Source organism: Ambystoma mexicanum, chromosome 4q (genome assembly GCF_040938575.1).
Source record: "Ambystoma mexicanum isolate Mex_15411 chromosome 4q, UKY_AmexF1_1, whole genome shotgun sequence".
NCBI lineage: Eukaryota > Metazoa > Chordata > Amphibia > Caudata > Ambystomatidae > Ambystoma > Ambystoma mexicanum.
The window spans coordinates 1,045,818,415-1,045,836,529 of NC_090928.1; the positions used below are offsets into that span (position 1 = coordinate 1,045,818,415).

An 18,115-nucleotide genomic window follows, 5' to 3' on the forward strand; every position below is an offset into this window, starting at 1 on the left:
ATCGTCTATTATTTATGGACTGTAAATCATGTTTCACTAAGTACTCCATTACAGCATGACTTAGCTGCCATACACATATGCTGTCCGGATGCGCCCGCACTTCCACGGAGATAAGGCTCTTAGAAGCGCTGATGAAATATACATGAGTCCTTGTGCATCTATTTTTGGTCTGTTATTGATAAACTGCTGCAATGCCAAGAGTTATGTGTGTGTGTTTTGCCTGTTTCGAAAAAAAAGTGTTCTCCCCTCCATAATGTCAATAAAAGGGTACCGGTAGCACCAAAGTGGCCAATGTTTTCCACCAGCGTTTTAGCTTGCTCTTCTGTTACCTTGTGACCTTCTCTGCTCGTCCCCTATCCTTCAGCAGCACAGTGACGTGTGTCATTGTTTCCCCAGTGGCTAAACTCTATGCGTCACAGATCTTTGCTGTGTATTAATTATTCAGATCTAAAAAAAAACACTTTTGGAATCAGACGGAATATGTTGTTTTAGGCATGGCGACAGGAATAACTTTGATAGCAATTTCGTATACGTTATTTGTTTGAAAAGAGCATTGTGTATAGTTAAACATGCTCCTTCAGCCACTGTGCAATGCGTGCTTAAAGTAATTTCTATAGATACTTGGCATCTAATGTAGGGGTATATAATTGGATCAATCAGAATATTGATCACCTTTTCGGGGAGTTCTTTGGTTGCTGTCTTTGAATAGATTTTCAAAGTTACCAGACAATTGGGAGAACAGTGGCTGGCCGTGTACAAATTCTCATTCAACAAAAGGGACAGAAGAAAAACAGATTGAAAATATGGTCATGGAGCAATATGTCCGTCAATGAGAAATCTCAACGCCCATCGAGATGTTAGCAATATAAGGCTGTTGGACTACTGGAAGATAGGCTAGTCTTAGTTTCATAGTCCTCATTTCAAGACCAGGAAGTTCAGACTCCTCTGTTTCCTGTTCAGCCTAATTATTTTCTTCGATTCCCATTCTTTGAGTATTTTCATCCTGCTCACTTCAAGTAGACTTTGATCAGGTGTCAAGAACTGTTGAAGGGATTATTTAGTTAAATTCCTCCAATCTGACCTCCAACTCGAGACAGACTCTACATTGATTGTGTTTAGTATGTCATTTATTTCAATAGGACTTCATATGGCTATTTGAATCGCTCGTCAAGTAACATTTCCACGAAGTAGTAGAGTGCCTCAATCTTAGTGTAGTGGTCTTCTCCGTTTCACTGTAGTCTAACGCACAACGCTTGTTGTGAAAACATTTTTTAAATATTCTCCTTTGGGGGGTTGTGGAATTCGGATGGTACATCACATCTACGCTGCAGTCTCGTATCTTTTTCCCTCAGGAATTTGCGAATTTTTATGCTAACCATTTTGAAACCTGACAACAACACTGAGATGAGACAGATCATTGCCATGTGTTATTATTGAAAAAGGCTTGCAAACAACCCTTGAACGTCAGGCGTCAGTTGTTTGTTACCAAGAGAAATGATGCAGAGGGAGCGTACTTCCCCAATTAATGGCGAATTTGGAGCAGAGTAAGTGGAACTCTTTGTAATTGGGTTTTTATAAGCTGTCAGTCATTTCGTTGCACTCCCAGAGCAAACGGAGAGGGGCAGTGAATGGAGAGAGGCGGGTCATGCTACAAGTGCCAAACAGAATATCACAAGTGCTTAAAACATGAGCAGAAACTGGCACAATACATGTGTCAAACAGTACATCACAAGTACTTAGAGCTTAGTACATTGCATGCATAAATAATGGTTCTATGTAATTTCATTGACAGCTGTTTTTTCGACAGGTTTTTCAACAAAAGCTTTCACCGAAAAAACCCCATTGAAAATCGTTCACTATTCCCGACCTCCCAACTCTTTCAGTGACCTCCCCCCATCCACCCCTATATTTTCTGATGTATTTTTTCGGTGAAACATATTCGTGAAAAAATACCCATCAAAAACACACCCGTTGGTGAAACCACATTGTACCTAAATACTGTGCAAGAATTCCGGGATGGAGCAATAACAATCTCAGTAGTTGAGGCCATAGGAAAGGCTTCATTTTTTACAAGTGTTGGGGGGTAGGGGGTTTATTTCTTTTCGTTTGGCCACAGGTAAGCTTTTCCAGAGTTATGCTCCTGCATCTCGTAGAGTTCTGTCTCTTCCAAATCCGTGATAATACGTGTTTTGGAGATGCCTTGTTCTTTTACTTTCTACCTTGGATACAGTAAACCATTGTTCCAGTAACTTCTGCATATAAGGCAGAGGATTTAAAGTCAAGGCATACTTTGACAGGGAGCGAATTCAGGGATAGAAGTGCGGATGTGATCCAATCCCTTGTTTTGAACCCCCAGAATGAACCTCACTGCTTTATTCTGCGTCACTTTGTAGTTGTTGTGCAAGGTAATGATGGAGCACAGAAATGAGGGTGACTGTGTTAGGAGAGACGCCATACTCGCCTTCTTCAGAGGGCGATTTTCCAGAATGCCGGAATATCTAATGGCATGTGGTCAGAGTAAGGCTTCTCTTTCCAAAAACGCTGAAAGTGTTAGTAGTAGAAACCGTTATGGTCGACATGGGAATGGGACATGTAAGGATTAGAACATTAATACCATTGCTTCTGATAAGTGTCATTTCCCTTCTGGTATGAGTTATGAAATTACGAATCAACCTGTAATTCCTTTAAGACCCTTTTCTAGAAGTATATTCTGTAACCATAATAAGTTAGCAGTGGGAGCAGCAGAAGCTGAGGAGTGAAGATGCTGGAGCCTCTGCTATGTTTGCAGCTGATTGCAGAGCCGAGAGGGTTGTTGCAGCAGGGAACCTAACGTGCAAAAGTCGTGCTGCCAAAAGCAGTACTGCAGTAGGTTGCCCCGTGGAAAAAAAAGCTTCCCCCACTCTGATTCTAGTGGCTGGTGCGCACCGGCGTACACAGGGAGCGAGACAGGCTCCCATTTTGAATGGCAGAAGTGGCGCGTTTTGCAACCACAGCTGTCTAAAACACCAGTCCTGTCCAGAGTATAAGTTACAGCAGCGGCGGGTCAAGTGGATGCACAGGGAGAGACCGGTGAGTTGGCATATGTGTGGTGAGCACGGGGCGCTCCGCGAAAGACCACTGGTTGCTGGCAAGCAGTAAAAATACTGAATTAATGATAGAAAGTAGGCCACATGATAAATTTCATATCATATATCCTTTCCAAATTAAAGAGGAAGTAATATTGAAAGACTTTAATCATCATTGCCAAAGTAAAGAGGGGACAACAGTGACCATGACCATATCCATTATTGCCAATATATATGAGGCAATATTTGAGCTAGATAAATCCCTGCATTGCCTAATCCAAAGAAAGTCCATTAGAATAGGACTAGAAGAGGATATTGTGTCCTTAATGGTCTATGAAGGGGGAGACTACCTGAAAGGAAAGGTGACGACGAGCATTGCCCAAGCCCAAGCCAAGGGGGGCAATTGTACTTATAAAAGAAGCCTGCTTTCTTAAAAAGAAATACTTGAATAAGAGGCCTTACCAACAGATACCTGATGCAATAATAGAAACTCAGAAGTGGGATGAGAGACGCCCTGTTTGGGGAAAGAATCAAGGGGGAGAGAAATATCCATTCATTACACGTGGTTAACCAGTGGAATGAACAGCCTCAGTGGGGGTTGTATCCTTGTGGAAGAAGTTGTGAATTTCAATGTTGTTGAAAGATGAAGACTTTGTTGATATTTGAAGTAAACCACACCACGGGGTAGTTGTAGTGTTAGGAGTTTCATCCTGGCAGATGAAAATATGGTTAGTGGTAGTCCTGGCACGTTAGTGGGCTAGGAAGAAGATATTGAAGTACTAGCTTGTGGTGAAAGGTTGTGGTGGAAAGAAAGTGGCTAAAATCTTTTATGAACTGTGGTAAAACCATCCTGACAAAACATTGGCGTTTTATAAAGAAGAAATGTGAAATAGTTGTCTTTTTCAAAGAAGAGAAGTACACTGAAACATTCACTGGATGAGTGAAGACAAAGACTTTTTGGTTTTGACAGACAAGAGTTGGTGGAAAACATGATTCTGAAGAGTGATGAATGTTGATTAATCATAAGGCAATCAAAGGACCAATCAAAGGGCCAAAGTGCCAAGTGAAACCTGCAAGAAGGAAAGGAATGGAATGTGGTTTTTAAGCAAAACTTGGCTATTAACAGAAACTTAGGGTTGCCATTGAAGCAAAACTAGATTATTGAAAAGAAATGTACAAATTGGAACTTTTATTTTGAAAAATCCTGCTTTAATTCTGGGGAAGGGGTTCCGACCCTGGTTACAAGGATATTTGGTTATAAAAGTTGAGTTGGAGTATAGCTGTTATTTTATTAAATATGAATAGCCATCTCAATAGCTATATGATTGTGTTATATGTATAAGTGTGAGGGACAGATTCTTTTTGATATTAGTGTTTTCCTTTAGTTGTAGTTTTATAGACTTGGAAATCCTTGTCAGGTTGGCGAAAGCGTGGTGTTTGTCACACCTTTATTAGTTCCCGAAATAGGTACTTGTGAAAAGCCTTTATCAAGCTGTTCGCCTCACATTTCTGATCCCTCACACAGATTAAGATTTCCTAACCGACCTATTCTTCATATTTGAGCCAGGAACACGCTCAACATTACTGATGGGCATCACTGTGGTGACAAAAGTGTCCGAAGGAGACATTGGCCCTCATTTAAGTTTGCCGGTCCAGAAATAAGGTGCCGGTAACCACGTTACCGGCACCTTTTCTGGACCGGCAAACTACAAGTCTGCCGGTATGGGGCAGTGAACTACCAGTAGGCCTGACCTGCCATTAGTTCAAGCCCCTACCGGCAGATTTTTCACTTGCGCTCTGGCACCGTTACTAACGGTGCTGGTGCTTTGGTCCCATTCTGGTGGAGTCCTATGGAACTTCACGAGAATGGGAACTTACCATTCCTCCGCCGCCCGTAATATGCCGGTATTACCGGTATGTCGGGCAAAGGAAACAGTAACCCGAGGTTGCCGGTATGCCATAATGACGGCATTCTCTTATATGGTTTATAGTTGATAAATATAAATTCTCTCAGATTAATACTATAATTATCTTTTTACTGTACGGAATCGGGCCCTTTTTGGAAATAAGGCAGCTATTAACCCCTTCCTAAGAAAACTCTATGTATTTGAAGAGATTTGGCACATGGTGCTAGTAAAAAGGGCCATCCCACTCCTGCCTTGTGTATAGTAAGTGGAAACACTTCATTTCTCAATTAACCTTTCTTAGTTTTGTTGTTTGTGAATGCCTTCTATGGTGACTGTCCTGGGTGAGGTTCAGCAGGCGGCTGGGATTGTGAAAGGCATTGATGTAGTGTGAGGAGTTCCTGAGTGATACACCATATATCATACCACACCCGTGCAGGCGTCGAAATTGGGATTTGATCAAAAAAGAGCAAAAAGCAGCTCCTGAGTATCAGGCATCACCCGTTAGGCAGGAGCTATGTCTGGTGTTTGGTTTGTTATAAATCTTTCTTGGCAATTTCGAATCCTGTCCTGTGGTCACCTGTATAATCCTCTTCTTGTGATGATACTGTGGGCCAGGAAAGCGACTTCAACAGGAAAATCAGGAGTTCAGGAGACCAAAAAGAGAATTCAAACAACCTTTGGGTGTGTTTAGAAACTAAAATGCATTGAATTCAAATGATATTCTTGGCACAGTTGTAGTTTGATATACCTGGCAATCTTCACAGGCACTGTACATAAACTCGCTATACCATATTTCACTCTGCTTTGTTTGACGATTGGAACCTGCTGTTTAGAAACCAGCTCTGAATCTTTGACCAGCTACTGCATTAACTCGATGAAGTTGTCCGTCCCTATTTCAAACAGAGTACCCTATAAAGGAACTGCCATTTGAAGTAATCCTCAAAGCCGTTAGGTGATCTTATATTGTCCCTCATACAGCAGACATCACCTGGCCAGCACTCCTCCCTTACCCACTAATTTAAACCGCTCACTGATCACTTTGTTAATCAGGATGTCTACATTGTTTGATAAATAGTGTGACAATCTTCACATTTGAGTTCATCCAATATTGTCAATGCTCTGGATCCCGTTGGGTGTGAATCACAGCTGTAAACTACTGTAGCTTTTGTATTAATTTATTATGTCTCTTATTGATACACTGATTAAATATCTTTGGACTGTGGCTAGGTTGTTATTGTCATCTTTATATTGAATTTTCAAAGATGGTGAAAGAGGGCTCACTAATCGCGTTCTCAGCTCTTTTCTAGCATAAGTGATTGGAATTGTGAGAGTAGGGGCAAAGAAAAGAGAGGTAGGAAATGCCAGGTGTTAGGCATCAAAGATGCGACTGGGGGGGGGGGGGCTGACAAATTACACACACTTGTATGCTGTGCCACAATAACCCATACAGATACACTCTCTATAAATAAAATAGACATCATTTTTTAGTCGGTCTTCAAGGTTTACTCTCTGGGTATACAGGTGGCCACATCTGTAATAACTGACTGAATCAAGCAAAATATCAACCCCCGTCTTCGCCACTACCAGTCCAACATCCCCCAGGGATCTCCATCCCCACCGGTGTGTGTATATAATCCTCAAGAAATTGGCAAAAAACCCTCTTTTTTGGTTTCGGGGGGCCTGACTCGTGAGGGTGTGGTTTATCTATATAGGAAAGAAGAATGAGTTAAGGGTACCTCATCCTTTGACGCTGCGTGGATGTTGGCAGAGCTACATATAGTGTAATATTAGATCACACTGGTGTCACACACATAACAGAATTTATTCTAAAAGGTTTACAATGTGATAACATAAAAGCAAGAAAAACACAAAAATCATCTGCATGTGGCTGATCTACTTAATTCAGAATTTACACAATGCTACATGAATAAGGAGTTTGTGCTACAGACAGATACATGGCACATATCGAATTGTCGACACTATATATTTTTTTTTTGTTTGTTTCTGGTTTGTTATAAACCTTTACAAAATAGAGCAAAAGAGCAATTAAAACATATACATCTTAAAAAGGAAACCAATGCTTGAACAACCCATTGCAATAAAATCCAAACTACAAACTCATAAATACAGAAAGAAAAAACACGATTATCACTCAAATTTAATCAAAAAAAATCTCAAAATACAAAATCGCTGAATAAATGAACATAAGGACAGACCCTAAAAGAGACACAAAGACAAATCACCAGAACATCAGTATTAATTTAACTCGCAGACCGATTTTAAAAATGTTATATGTATAATCAAAAGAGGGGAGTATCCATGCCTCATTTTATACCAAATATAGTCACGGTCAACACATGCATTTATGGAGAACATTTCAGCATAATATTCAGTTCTCTGCTTAATCAGCATTGGGCATATTAGCAGGATATGGAATAGTCTCTTCCAACCCCACCTGATTGCAAAATCGACATCATTTCTTAACCACTGTTATGTTTCTTAGATTTGAAATATAGTTGGTGTGCGTAACGTTCAACCTAAATCTCATGAAATAATTTCTGATAGACCTGGATGGGCATTTCATCAAGTAGTTTTCCATACTAGGGAAACATTTCCAAAAGGAGTGGGCTTGATTATAGAGTTTAGAGTCAACCACTTTACTCATTGTGTATGACCAGTCGGTCCCACGTATGATAAGTTTGCATTTGTTAGGCCTATTCAGCAGAGTACTCTTAGCTATACCCATTTCCTCTAACATCCTTTCAACCTCCTTATTTAGTCTAATCATAAAAGGACAGGATAAATCCCTTCCCGCTTGAGTGTACAGGTTACTGACCCCAGACATCTTACATTTTCTCCATAATAGGAGCCTCTTACCCATTACCAAAGAGTGGAGAGATTGCAAGCCAAATTCATAACATATCTCGATTGGAATGCATTTGGGTAAGAAAAACAAGATGCCCCTCCAAATGATACCTTCCAGGACCTTCAGAAAGTCCATAAAGTTACTAGCAAAAAATTCCAGTCCATAGATTAACCTTGGTACCACTTTCCTCAAATAGAACTCCAAAAAAGGTTTCATGGAGAATCTCCCAAATTTTTTCTCTTAACAATCTCATCTGCCTTAAAGCCACTTCTGCTTGGGCCTTCAGTTGATTTTTAATCAAAGGAGCCGAGTCAGTACCTGAAAAGCAGTACGCCAAATACTTGAAGGCTTTTTGCGGCTTAATGTGTTTACCTTCGCAAAACCAGGTAAAGACTCCTGTTTCCTGTTAGATATACCCAAGCAGATAATAATAGTTTTTGTTGGATTTATTAAGGCGCTGCAGACCAACTTTAGTGTTTATCAAAAGAAAGTAATCCGCAAGTCACGAAATGGACATCCCATTCAATTTTGTCGACACTATATTGGTGTTTCTAGTTCGGAGACTATAGGTTCCAGAGTCAAATCGTCAAATGACGCAGTTCACTAAAGAGTTCTGAACTTTCATCAGGACTCGAAATGCTTGAAGGCAATGGAGTAAATTATAGTGAAGATGGGTTAATCACAGATCAAGATGTTATCTACAAACAATTTAGACAGGAAAAAGTATGAGTGTGTGGAACATTTAATGTAGAGAAGTCCTAAATATAAGGACAGAAAAGTGTCAACATACCACCAATCTGTGATGAGCGTCTTCGGGCTGGAAAACGACGATGTTGGGAACTAAGCATCGTGTGTTCATAGAATTGAACAGGACTTGTTGAAAATCAAAAAAGTCAAATAGTATAATGTTTGTATACTGATTGCTAAGTTAATTAGTCATGGAATATGTGGCAGGATGCCAGGAATAATAATTGCCTGCCGGGCCTCTGAGAAGTGGACAGGGAGCGTCAATCTCGCAGGAATCTGCACGAGGTATAGTGGCAACAGTACGTAAAGTAAGTACTAAAAAGGAAAGCAATGAAGTTGCTGTATCAAAAACGCATTAAAACAAAGTACAATCCCCCTATTGTTATGTCAATGAGAAAGTATGGCGCTTACCAGTGGTGCTGTGTGTAGGTCAAGGACAACACAAGTCCTGTCTGGTGATGGCGTGGTAGTTGGACGCCTTCACAAACTGTGTCCTACATGGAGTGAATAACAAAACACTTGTCAGGGTGAATGTAAGAGGTGGGCGTCTCAAAAATGAAGAGGTACAGCTCGCTTTCAAATTGCACTAGCAATTTAGTTACAGTTACACTCCTTAGGGTTTAGAGGAACTGGGTGTTTAGCCACGGTAATAAGTACAGAAACATTCAATATGGTGACTCGCGCTGCTATCTCTTCATCAGTGTAATAGGATTGAGCTGTTGTAAGGCAGCAGGGGTTGTTACGCGCTTCACAGAGCCCTGTCATGATGCCTGCCCCCGGAAGACCAGACCAGGCCCAGCAGCCCCGGAAGCAGGCATCATGCCACTTGGAGCATGCCCAAAAGCCCCAGTTAGGGGCTGTTTGGGTACAGTCCTGGCGCCTATGGCGCCAGGCTCATAAAGATAAAGTCAGTCATGGCGCCATGGGCGCCAGGCTCATTATTGATAACTTACCTGAAGCAGACCATGCTGCATACTCACCTGAGGCAGACCATGCTGCATGAAGACTCAAGCCAAATGAGGCTTAGGAGGGACTATTTTACTGAAGGGACTATTTTGTTACTTGGGTGGGGCTGTGGAAGAATACTTGCCTGGATCTTCTTCCACGGCTATTTAAACCACACCCGGACAGCCACACGTGCTTCGCGTTATTCTGCTTGCTGCAGCGTAACGCTCACCGTGTTTTCAGCAGCTCCAGTCTTCAGCCACGCCCGCTTCAGTCCTGGGACTCCTGAAACAAGAAGACAAAAAGGACAAAGGTTAGAACAGGAGTTTTAACTTTAATCCTTACCTGAATCCTGATCCATTTCGCCACGGAACCGAAAGACAGAAGTCTTTGAAGCATCGCTTCGCATTCCTACTGCGCTGCGCTGAACTCACCTGCTTGGCGGTACTTCAGCATTCCATCACGCTCTCTCCATCTCGCGGCCGCCCTCCGACACCTAAGGAGACAGACAGCAAGGTGAGCAAGGGGACTCTCTAAGGCCATACAAGCTACCCCCAAGGACTTACCTGATTTACCACGGGAGGTACTCACCTCATTTCGGGTCGGCGCAGTCAACTCTGCTTCATCGCCGTACCCCGGCCCCTAAGGGGAAAAACACAATAGACTTACCTGAATCTTACCGAGTGCCATTTGGAAATCTTCGAGTGGATTAATCGGCAACTTGCAAGGAATCGGACAGAGTGAAGAGCAGACATTTGAACTCTTATGAACAATTGGACTTTAGAGTCAATACTGGAACTCACCAATTCCTCTACGCCAGTGAAGTAACTGGTCATCAACACGCCCCTGCGGTCGACGCAGGATGGAGAGCTCATCCTTCCAAACCATCAGGTGAGACGAAGGAGGGGACATCAAGAGTGATCAGTGGGAAGACAACGGGAGTGGGGAAGGTGGGTTGACACTCAATTCCACGGGTGGTTAATTCCTCTTCTCCTTTGCAGAAGAATATTCTTGCGAGCCAGACAAACTAGGCTGAGCGGGCCAGTCCAGTCAGTCATCTCGGTGCTACACGTCACGCTGGTGGAAATAACAGCGGCCCAGTTCCGGTCGACGCCCCCGTGGGAACCAGGTGAGCGTAACAGACCGGCAAGTTATCTGGGCAGTGGAGAAACAGGTGATCACTAAATTAAAGTGAATCTGGAAAACACCAGCGATTGCCGACACAGTGGATCAAGGCAGGTGCATAGAAGCATACATTAGCTTACCGAACTTTCGGAGAGAAAGGCACAGGAAGCGTTTCACAGTCGCACATGCGTGGTATGGCAAACAAGTAATTGTCAACGTGATAGCTCACTAAATTACAAAGCAAGGCTTTGATTTCATAATAGGGGCATGACTATAATTGATTTGTCTCCTCATTTCGACTAAACAGTCCCGGAATACCACACAGTTGTGAAAAGTAGAGAGCATGCTGATAAAGACTCTACTATATCAATGCAGCCTTACAGGAGATTGCTTGCTTGCTGATGAGCTAACAAGATAAGGTGTGGGTGTCGTATGTGGATATAAAGGGCAAGTAGATTATGCTAAAAGTCGCCAGATGAAATTTGACGACTGAGCATAGGTCCGTATCATCTGTTGAAGATGGAGCACATGGCATATAGGGAAAGGTTAGTGGAAAAATAAGTTCCATTTGATGGAAACGTTTAAACCTTTCTTGACAGAATCAAGGCAGTATATCCATTTCTGTTCAAGTTTCCTCAATTGTAGATCGCGATCGCTACCACGGAAGGGGTTCTTCACTGTTTGTATTACAAACCAAAATAGATCGGTATGTTTGTTTTTTTGGCTTAAGTGAGCCACCATTGGTTTGTCTTCAATTTCGTTCTTTAAGCATGAGAGATGCTTGCAGATTCGTTGTTGAATTTTGCATTTACACTTGCCGATGTAAATGAGTCCGCAGGGACATTTGATGCCATACACGGACCATTTAGTTTTGCAGTTGGTGAAAGTGTGGTATTGGCAGATGGTGCTGTATAGGTCGATTTCATTAAGATCTTTCGTGAGAGAACAGAGCACATCTAAAATGACTGGTAGTGGGAGTTAAGTGCCACAGCGTAGTTTGTGAATTTGAAACAAGATTAAGTTCCTCTTACGTGTGAACTAGACTATCTTTGAGATTCCTAGATCGTTTAAAAGCAAAATGTGGTTTATCCGGTCTGAATGTGTTCAGTATAAGCAATTTTCCTGATTTGGTAACTGATCGGTGTAAAGGCGGTAACACATGTTATTTTCTGTTTTTTCTTCTCTTGGTCGTGGTGTTCGACATTGTTCGACATTGTTCTCTATTGGTATGTGTAGCCCTTTGATTTTTGTGTTGTTCTTGCTTTTATGTTATCACATTGTAAACCTTATAGAATAAATTCAGTTTTAACTGTATGTGTGCGACACCCATGTAATCGAATAATGTTACACTATATGTAGCTCTGTCAACATCCACTCAGTGTCAAAGGGAAAGGTAGCCTTGACTTATTCTTCTTTCCTATGTTTGTATATAATTACACAGCCTGCGGTAGCGGCCATGTAGTTATGGTTAAGTTGCTAAACCAATAGGAAGAGCACTTTTTGGGCGGCTTATGACTTTGCATCCCCCTGAAGGAATTCTCACCCAACTTTGCAAGAAAAATACATGGCCTGATCTGGATTTCTTTGGCAAGATTGGTGAGGTTTCATCAAGGGGAGGCGAAGTTATAGGGGGGGGTCCCAAAAATGTATTGTTTTCCATAGACAAAATGGAAAAAAACTTTGCTCACACCTACAGCCCAAACCGCTGGATGGATTTCCACCAAATTTGCGACAGGAGCGGCAGCTTAGTCCTGAAAGCGTGCTTTTGTAAATTTGGTGTAAATCTGTCTAGTGTTTTTTTTTTTAAACAACCAAAAAGTGGGTTCAAAAGAATTAGTGATCTGAAAAATGGTGATGTCATCTTTGACGACCTGGGTGTTGGTCTTAGCAGTGCACGGGGGTGGCGCGAGTTTTGGTTGCTTAGCTTACGATAACTGGTGAATTTCTGAGGTTTTTCGGTTTTACTTGTAAGCATAACCTCCCTTTAACACATTTTTTTATTCCACTAGAGCTCTTCATTATGCCAGAATTGAACATGTTTTATCTTGTACTGCTACTTTTAGTGCTGCCCGGAACAAGATACCGGCCCTTGTACCCAGAGCTGCAAACTCCTTCCTGACTGTAGTAAAGCCACTTCTTTTGGCTATGGCCTCAATTTGTTTTGACTCCTATCTGGAAACAATTGTAATGTAGACTTCTCCATTCACTTTTTGCTTTGCGGCCCTTAGAACATTGCCCTTCATTTTGCATTGTAAACAAGCTATTTGCACCACTGCATTGTCTCTCAGCAGCAGATTTAGTGAGTCTCAGCCTATGTAGCCTTTTAACACCCAGGTTCATGTCTTCTGATCTCAGGTCCAGCAACCTCAGGAATGAAACTGGACACCAATTACATAAAGCTTTGCTGTTCTCAATTCATTCTCTACTCTCTCCAGCCTCGAGTGTGTCTGGAACAATTGTTTCATTAGGGTTGTTATCTATTTGTCGGTATTTGGAGGCCTATTGTATTCAATTATGTCTTTATTTATAATGCAGGATCTTATGTCACTCTGCAGCTGAGACATCCTGGCCTCCAACTTTACCATAATTTAATTCATTTTGAAGTTATTATTCTTTGAAGAATGTACTTTGTACTGGGCTTGAAAGGTGGTTCACTAGTATGGGTTGACTTTGTTGTTCCCTTGCATACCTTCCTTTTGGGGAAAAAACATCGAGGTGTTTGTCCCCAATATTTTTTGTAATTTCTGTTCTCCGCTTCCCCAGATGTGTCAGACTAAGATTCTCCTCAAATCATGTGTTTATGCATATTGTAATTTGTTATTTATAATGCGCTTAATACCAAGAGGTTTCTAAGCATGGACACGGAGATCGGTGTTGCTTCGCCTCGTCTTGCTTCCAAGGCAAACGCGTTGCCCCTGAGCTATCCTCCCGAGACCTTGTTTCTCATCCTTGTTTCTCAGCCACTACACTATGGGGATCTAGTGGACCCAAACCTCACCTGCGAGTCCAACTTCAGACCCTCCATGGCACCGGCCAGTTAGTGTGTTTCACTGACAATAGCAGGAAAGGAGATTGGCACTTCAAATGGTTTTAGCAGGGCTCCCCTTACCCACCGTTGACTCCGAAATAGTAACAATTCGGTGCAAAGGCTCATCTCTGATGGCACATGAGGGGTACAAGAAGTGGTCCCCCGTGAAACAAGGAAAACAACTGAAAAGGGCAATTTAGGACTGCAACAGACAGGCATTGGTAGCTTTCAACTGAAACAGGAAGCTGAAGACCAGGTTCTGCAAAAGATGGGGTGAGATGAGTAGGGAAGGGAGAAGAGGGTCGACAGCGTGGAGATGCAAATTTGGAATATGGGTTTGAGGGCATGGGAGCAAAGTTGGCATGGTGTTGACTTGTTGGTTGGCACAGAACCTGTATACCAACACATAAGTTGTAAATCGGGAAGAAGGGCCTGGTGGATAATCTCATAGGAAGTGTTATTACATAGCAAGTGTGAAAGAAAGTATTTGCTGCCCACACATGGGTTGTATGAAAGCATCTCAAAGTATATTTAGTATTAGAATTACTTATTTTTTTGGGACATCTTTGCGAGGACAAACGAGCATTGTGTAGTCTTATTAGCAAGGCATCTCATCCAGGGAAGGTTTTTGGCCATAAAGCTCTGTGGTCGATCAGATCTTGGGTTCTTCCCTATGGATAACATAATGCCAGGCACTCCACTAAATGCATAGAAAGCAGATTGGCACACTGTAATGGGGTACTCCCTCCCAACCTGCACCCATCAACACCACATAGTTTGCCTATGCCTCTCCCACTAATGACAGCCTCCTTTTTCATACTGAACCAAGGACAGCAAGGCCACCAAAAGTGCCACAAGGGTGCTATGCAAGACCACTTACATCAAAATGCATTAGATGAAACTATATATGGTAATGACTGCTATAGTATATCATAAATGCTGTGTCCATCCATCCATATGTTGTGACTGGCACAGTGTGTGTGCATTATCCACAATTGGTTAGGAAGATATTGAATACAGGATAGCTGTACAGTTTCTCCCATAGCATCAACCTTAACAGAACTGTTCCCCCATGTTGAAATGGACAGGAAACACATCCTGCATATACGAGTCATAATGTCTTGTATAGATAAAATAATCAATTTATTTACCATGATTCAAATTGCCATTGTTCTGGTCTATGAAAAAGGATTTGAAATATGCTCCTTGTAGGGAACCCAAAGCCTGCTTGGTCCTACCTCTTGATAGAGGACCAGGGTCTTCTGTTATCTAACCGCACACCTCTGAATATTATACTGTCATCTTAAGTCGATGAGCGATAAACAGTGGGTCATACAAAAAATGTGGTAATGCACCATTGACAGTGGGGGAGTCTCTCTGTGTTAGAGATCTTCCTACCAAGGAGTGTTAACATGCATCCCACATTAGGCCCTTTATGGGAGATCTGGCAGAAGGGTAGGTTGTCAGAGAAATGGCCAGTGTGGCCAGCTCTTTAAAGTTCTCTCTGGGCACCGCCATTCCCAGGAAGAAATTGCTGGTCTGGAAATGGTCCAGTCCTGGCTTGAGGGGGGAGTGGGGTTTGGAGAGGGCATGCCAAGTCGAAGAGATGCGCATTTCTAGCTATAATTACACTGGAAAGGGAATTTGGGATAGGGAAACTCTCTGTATTTGGCAATTTGCAGGTCTATTTCAGAAGTGGAAAATGTCGGCATAGAGGACTTAAAAGAAAAATGTGGGAAGGACCTGGAGAATTCCCTGTCAGATGGATGATTGAAGCAGCAGTGTATAAAATTGCTACATAGGTGGCAACCTCCCATTTGTGAAGGAGGGGATGTAGGGAAAGGGGTACTTTCATTCATGTGTGGTGGTCCTCTAAGGTGTGTGGTGGTCCTCTAAAGTGATACAAGATTATTGGACAGTCGATAGCTATATCCACTGATGATGTTCGGTATCCCTATGACCGAAGACAATATAAAGGTGGTTTCCCATAAGATTGATTGTCCTGCTCCTGGCCACAAGAGTCTTTGTTGCACAGGCATGGAAGAGACCTGGGCCACTTGGAAAACTGGAATGAATTTGAAAGGCTGAATAACTTTATTAGATTGAAAATTTACAGAATGGTTAAATGACCGATAGTAATTCGGAGATGGAGATGTTGGTTGCCTTTCTGGTTTGAGTACTGAGATTAGAGTTGTCCTACAAAATGTGGATCGAGATGATGTGGTGGGGAGTGGGGGAAAGCCCAAGTTCATTGTTGGATAACTGGCTATGTCGCCTAATCAAAATAACCACATGTTGAGGTTTAATGAAGGAAAATGTAAAGACAAGCGTTGTCTTTTACAAATGGAGGTTGTTGGGAGGGAGTTTGAGGAAACAAAGGTTGGGTATTGAAGAGAATGATAAATTGGGAAATCGAAGTAGGGGTGCGAGAAAATGGAGAGTTTCTAGGTGAAAAGGAAGGTATACGTTGTATGTAATCTACCCTGTATGTGTGTCATTGAAAGTGAAGAAAGTTTAATTGGAAAAATAGGTTTCTTGTAATTACACGTCAAACATTGGCCATATTTACGTTAGATTATAAACATTCTCATTCTGGGGTTTCCAAAATTGTGATTACTGCACCTGCAAGAGTTAGAAAGTCTCAAATTGTAAAATGAATTGTCCTAATACTGCAGTGGCGCAATCCTATTACTGGTTAACTATTCATTCGAGAGTACAATTTAAATGTAAATGTTAATGCATTATTTTTAAAGCTTTATGTTGCTTTAGTGCCTCTGAACGAAGAAGCTGATGCAATTAGCTTGACATCCGGCTAAGGGTTAATTATTCGTCCCTCTTACCTATTCTGAATTGAAACAAACATTGATAAATGCAAAATTTTACAGTCATGGTTTACGAAATTGTGAGAAATTTACCACATGCAACGCGTCCCATTATACACACAGGTACTAATACCATAATTTGCTATGATACTCATATGACTGGTATTGCTATCTTTTAACAGTTACTGTTTGATCCCTTGCTGTGACAGCGGGGGAACCCCTAGGATCGATGAACAGTACCAGAGTAGGCTCCAGAATAATGAGCAAGATAGTTCACTGAAGCATTAAGCTTAAGTGGCAACTTAGCTTGTGGTTGGCTATGCTCCTTCCAATGCCTGTTTAATGTTGTGTTATTCTTCTCTTTCAATGATGTGCGTCTTTGAAATTTGTGAAGGCGGCGACCAGGACATGTTGTTGTACTTTGCGGGTATTATCGTGTTACAGTATGAGCATAGTTAAGACATGGTTTAAGTTGCAGGAAATACAGAGAATGATTAGTAATATTTATCTGATAAAGCCTTAAACCTACCTGCGCCACATCTGCTAAACCCTGGGTTATTTTAACCATTTTACAGGGAACAAATAAAGTTGTGATGCTGGTCAAGGAAGCACACGACTAATGCAAGCATGGCTCTGTATGTCACAACTTCTGACGCATGCTTGAATTTGATTTAGTTTCAAAGGGACGGTATTGAAAATTGGTTTCCTCTCAGTAACACCACATCCAGACCCTATTGGTCATCCATTACTTTCTGGCAGCAGTAGTGGGTAAATTGTGCTATCAGGTTCTCGTAGCAGATGTATTTAGCTATGCGTTTTAAGAGTGTGGGAAGGAGTGGGAGCAGGCCGCATTGTCCTATTTTAGTTGGGACAGTGGGGTTTTAATACTACAGGTGCAGGTAATATTATGACAGAAATGAACCAGACAACATAGCCAACATTACTGCCAAATAACGTCCTTAAACCTATTGTGCAATAAATCCATAACCAGCCCAGTTTGTTTTTGTTTGCATATTAGGTGGGGCGTTGGCGCCACCTATAAGCCAAAACCTTTGCATTCGAATACAGATGGGGCGGGAAATGGCATATGAGGAGGGACACGCATCTTGTAGATGTAGCTCCTGCCCCTCCTCGCCCAAAACACCTCCTCATGGGAACTCTGAGCTCACTTTATTCAAGCCTTATCTATACTCGAATTGATAGCCCATGTTTTTGAAAGCAGTCTTCTGAGAGTTAATGATTTAATTGGAGTTGTGAGTGCACCACTGGTGTAATAAAATGGATATAACCAGGTCTGCCTTATAAGTAGTATGCATGTCTTTCACTGATGTCCGTTAAAAATGAGCAAAACCAACAGTTTTGGCTTGTGTATAGGTAGTAAGCATACACTAGACACTACTATTAGATGCCCTTGTTCTCGCACCTTTTTGCACCTGTTTCGATCAAGAGCCAGTCAATACCCTGTGGTAGTGCTTGGCAAGTGCCTTTCCCAAGCCTACAGAAAAGCCCAAACTGTTGGCATTGCCAATGCTTAAATTTGTTTTCAATTGTGGCTTCCTTAACAGAATCTCTGATAAAATCGGAAGTGGAGAATCTTCAGTCTGATCAGA

The 18,115-nt window shown here is 41.9% G+C and overlaps 1 protein-coding gene across 4 annotated transcripts in view; it reads left to right on the forward strand.

The window, feature by feature from the left end:
* Positions 1 to 18,115, forward strand: part of MARK1 (microtubule affinity regulating kinase 1) — a 947,566-nt gene that overhangs the window by 746,388 nt on the left and 183,063 nt on the right. The window lies entirely within an intron of this gene.